Source organism: Rhinolophus ferrumequinum, chromosome 11, assembly GCF_004115265.2.
Source record: "Rhinolophus ferrumequinum isolate MPI-CBG mRhiFer1 chromosome 11, mRhiFer1_v1.p, whole genome shotgun sequence".
NCBI lineage: Eukaryota > Metazoa > Chordata > Mammalia > Chiroptera > Rhinolophidae > Rhinolophus > Rhinolophus ferrumequinum.
The window spans coordinates 41,026,034-41,030,908 of record NC_046294.1 but is presented as its reverse complement, the minus strand read 5'-3'; the positions used below and the strand labels follow the sequence as shown (position 1 = coordinate 41,030,908).

Here is a 4,875-nt window from a genome sequence, read left to right as displayed (position 1 = left end):
AGTTCTGAGTTATGTGTCTCCCCACCCATACCTGCCACCTGCACTGTGTTGTCTGGCTCGACCCAGCTTCCAACATTTGTGACTTTGTTTGGACTTTCAGTCTCTGCCAGTACCTTTTCTAGTAGTTCAAGAGAAAAATATGGCAGCTTTGTAAATATGTTCAACTCACAATGTATCACTCTAGCTGCACTGGGCAGGTGAATCTAGGACACAACTGGAGAGCATAGGCAGAAGGTCAGAGGATAGAGAAGCCAGTCTCCCTGCGTGTCCTTTTTTTTTTTTTTTTTTTTTTGATAATCACTTCAATTTATTTCAGGACATAATATGCTTTTTAGGCCCATGGATGACCCTGAGTTATAACCCTGTTTTATTTCAATATCCATGGGATGTTTTATTTTTGCAAAGATAGATTCTAAAAATCATAAAACCAGATAGATTAATAATACACATATAAAAATTAGATTAAAAATTGAGTTATGGCTCTCATTCACTTTGTCCTGGCATTAAAGATGTTATAAAGATACATAGAATACCAGCAAGTATCCCAACATTTACAGACATAGGTGTTGTCAAAGGGCTTTCTCTGATTTCAGCAAAGAGAAACCATCCAAATTTCATTCTTTAGTCCACTGATATGATTTAACTTTGGTACATGGTATTATTATTTCTCCTACTGTAACAAGTTTTAGTTTTCTCAAGGCCTTTTCCCCAACTTTTCTGGAAATAAAATATCACATTTCCAACTTCAAATTAAAATATTATCCTCATAAGTATATGTAACAGGTTGGTATACTCACATATATCCTTTCCAGTTCCAGGCTAAGCAAAGACATGCATTTAGAGCTATATTAACATCATTAAAGCAAAACACAATCCAACTTAATGTCAAGAGAAAATGTGTCCTTCCATGCAGAGTTTGATATAGAAAATATTATTTTGACACATTTTATTCAAATACCAGTCTGATCACACATGATCCAAGAACATTCAAATAATAAACCCAAAAGAAACAGATGTTAACAATTGATCTTCAAACATTATAGCCAACGATGCCACGCTTGTTTATGGTCTCGCCCACGTAAAACCACATCACACCTCAGTGGCCACCTCCTTCAGCAGAGCTTCCTCACTGGGAGCTGTTTGAAGCTCCCAGTTTGAGCACTGTTGACTATTGTTTTCAAGCTCTGAATAGCTGTAGGGATCTCAGCAGGGGTTGGAGGAACCAACTCAACCTTGGCCTACGCCAGAATGTGGTCAATCGAGGCTTCCAGTAAGTGAGAGCAGTGCTTACCAGTGCCAGGGCTTTCCCTGCGAGGTTACAGACAAACTGGGCCGTGGTTCTAGGATGGGAAGTCCCTCCCTGCATGTCTTGCTGCTGCCAATTGGTCAAGAGAGAGGCAGGTGACTCCCAAGTGCCACATGAGGAATAAGCCTCGAGCAGACCAACACAATGTACGTATCACGAACCCTATCACCACATCTAGAGCCAGCCACTTCTATCACTGAGTCTGTTTCCTTATCAGACAGGTTTATGGAGGAACTAATGTCCCAGGTAACAGCCCATGGCATTGTCACTTGCATTTATTACAAATCATCAAGATTCCTTCCAGCTCCAAGAGTCCACAACATTTTATTGAGGTAGCTCTGAACTATGCATGGAAAAAAATGAATCTACACCATGATTTTTTACATCAGAAGCATTCAAAATGAAAAGTTTGCACAACTGACAATTTTTAGGGTTGGTCAAAAATGTGATTGTTTAAACATGTCTTTCATTTCTTCATTCTTACACAAATCTTTCCAAGGAAATGGGTGTTTAAAACTGACAAACAGAATTCCAGAGTCAACTGGAATTCTGTCTTGTAAGATATAATACAGTTCTTGATACACTAAGCCATATGGCTGAGTGTTTTTTCTTTGTCATTTTAAATGTGATTTACAACCATCAAATGTAACAAATTTTTACAGGACCTAAGACATAGCAGCATAGAAAAGACAAGAAAGGACTATGCATTAAGAAAAGGGGAATATCTTTTGAGCATCTACTGATATGTATCAGGCACTGTACCAGACTCTTGCTATGAGACAGACGTTACCCTTAAATTTCAAATGAGGAAACACACTCAGAGATGTCACAGAAGTGACCCAGGTCACACAGCTCATTATGCAGATGTTGAGATTCATAATCTGTCTCTAAATTCCATGCTAATTTTTTTTACACCACGCTATCTCTCCAGCATGTTAAAGCAGGATAAGTTTTCAAATAACCACAGAGAAGAGAGTGTTAGATGGAACCATAAAATCTGCAAGTGAGCAATATAAAAGATGATGACAAAGTCAGGTTTGGTTCTTCATAAAACTGAGCTTCAGCTTTTTCCTTGACAAGATAGTGTAATAAGTCTTGGCCACTCACATTGCACACTTTTTGGATCAGCATTCAGTCTTTCTGTTGCTTGAGTTTCTCTCCAAAAAAGAGATATATAATGAAAAAGAATTATCACAAGGGAAATTGGATCTTCTTAGTGATACCGACACCATTAACTACTATGGATATATACCAAAACCTTTATCCTGATGATATTCCTCATGCTTTGAGAGGAAAAAGAACACCAGTTGTTGCACAACTGAAGCAGCTTCAGGCAGAAACAGACACAGTTGTGAAGATGTTTGAAGATACAGAAACCACAAGGCAAATATAGCCAACCAGGGACGGTGGGATACTGTTTGACTACCTGGTGGACAATCATGGTTTTAGGTGAGAGTATTTAGATACACTCAACAGACATGCAACATTCCAATACGAATGTGGGAATTAGTCTGGAGCAGCAGAATATCTTTACTTCTTTAGAGTGTTGGTTCCGGCGACAGATAGAAATGCTTTGAGTGCACTGTGGGGAAAACTGGCCTCTGAAATTTTAATGCAAATTTGGGATGCAGCCATGAAAGATGTTACATGGTTAAAAGAGACCATAGATAATAACTCTGTGAGTTCTCCACTCCGGTCTCTTCAGCAGTGAACATGGCTCATTCACTGGTCTCTGTTTCCTTCAATGACCCCAAAGGATGAGATAACATTACTGATCTCTTCCTTTACCACTCACAGTATCTTAATGCAATTCAGACAGTGTGTTCATATATGAGGTCTGACAAGGTCACAAACTCATCCTAAAAAACGGGCTACACACCTCATTGCTGAGTATCACTATGGTCACCTTCGAAGTCCTCCCCTTGGGAAGCTATGCACCGACACCAGCGCCTAGTCTACCCTTCAAAGCAATTTTGGAACTCTTTTCCTGTAATGGCCATCAGAGCTGTCGTCGTATTACCCTTGATGTTCTGAATGTCATCATAATGTCTTCCTTTCAATATTTCCTTTATCTTTGGGCAAAGAAAGAAGTCATTGGGGGCCAGATCAGGTGAGTAGGGAGGGTGTTCCAATACAGTTATTTGTTTACTGGCTAAAAACTCCCTCACAGACAGTGCCGTGTGAGCTGGTGCATTGTCGTGATGCAAGAGCCATGAATTGTTGGCAAAAAGTTCAGGTTGTCTAACTTTTTGAGGCAGCCTTTTCAGCTCTTCCAAATAGTCAACTTGGTTAACTGTTTGTCCAGTTGGTACAAATTCATAATGACTAATCCCTCTGATATCAAAAAAAGATTAGCAACATTGTTGCACCAAGTTCACGAACATAATTGTCAGACCTCGTACAGTCATGATGAACAAAGATGTTCTAAAATCCCGCAGGTGCTAAAAGATCTGGTCAAAGTTATTCAACAGGAGTCTTACTCAAGACCCAATTACAGAGTTTATCGACTGCTTATATGTAAACCTTGACTTTGATGGGGGTCAGAAAAAGCTGAGGGAATGTGAATCTGTGCTAGTGAATGACTTCTTGGTGGCTTGTCTTGAGGATTTCATTAAAAATGCTCGTCTCTTCATATTTGAAACTTTTTGTTGTGTCCACCAGTGTATCAGCATTAACGTGTTGGTAGATAAACTGAACATGACTCCAGAAGAAGCTGAAAGGTGGATTGTAAATTTGATTAGAAATGTGTGACTGGATGCCAAGATTGATTCTAAACTAGGTCATGTGGTTATGGGTAACAATGCAGTCTCACCCAATCAGCAAGTGATTGAAAAGACCAGAAGACTTTTTTTTAGAAGCCAGATGTTGGCCATAAATATTGAGAAGAAACTTAACCAGAATAGTAGGTCAGAGGCTCCTAACTGCATAATTCAAGACTAGCTTCTATTGAAGAATTGTAAAGAAAAGATGGAAAAACTATAAAAGAAAGATGAAACAACAAAACCATTATATAAAGGGGACATACATTTTAGAAGTAATTAACATATTGAGTATAAATTTTGGAGAATTTGAATAAAATTTGCTGTGTTCCATTATCTTGTGGAAAAAAGAAAAAAAGGGAAAAAACTGAGCTTCGGTTCTCAATATTTAACTGAACATTTATGAGTACATGACCCTAGAGAGAGAAAGTCCAAACTTGGAAGCATATTCTTGGAATTTGCCCATGAAAATCAGGTCAAGTTTCCATTCCTCCCCTCTTCCCCCGCCCAAATGCCCAGAGGTCTTTAATGCTTCCCATAAGTCTGTGTCTCGTTCTGCATTTCTTTCCCCCATACATAGCACAGGCTCAGCCTGTGCCTTTCAGAGTTCTGACAACCTGTAGGGCTGCAAGTGTCACAGGGGACAGTGAGAAGGAGCTTTGCAATGACTCGTGACTGAGTAGTGTCATCCGGAAGAAGGTGCCAAGAAGTGGGAGAAGCATGGTGTCTGCGGTTTACTGGCGATGGCTACATTTCACTGCATCATCCGTACTTGCACCATTGCCTTCTCCAGGACTTAAGAGCACTATA

General features: G+C 39.5%; 1 pseudogene; it reads left to right on the top strand.

The window, feature by feature from the left end:
* Positions 1–1,898: 1,898 nt before the first annotated feature.
* LOC117029678 (eukaryotic translation initiation factor 3 subunit E-like) lies at positions 1,899–4,246 on the top strand (annotated as a pseudogene).
* Positions 4,247–4,875: the final 629 nt, after the last annotated feature.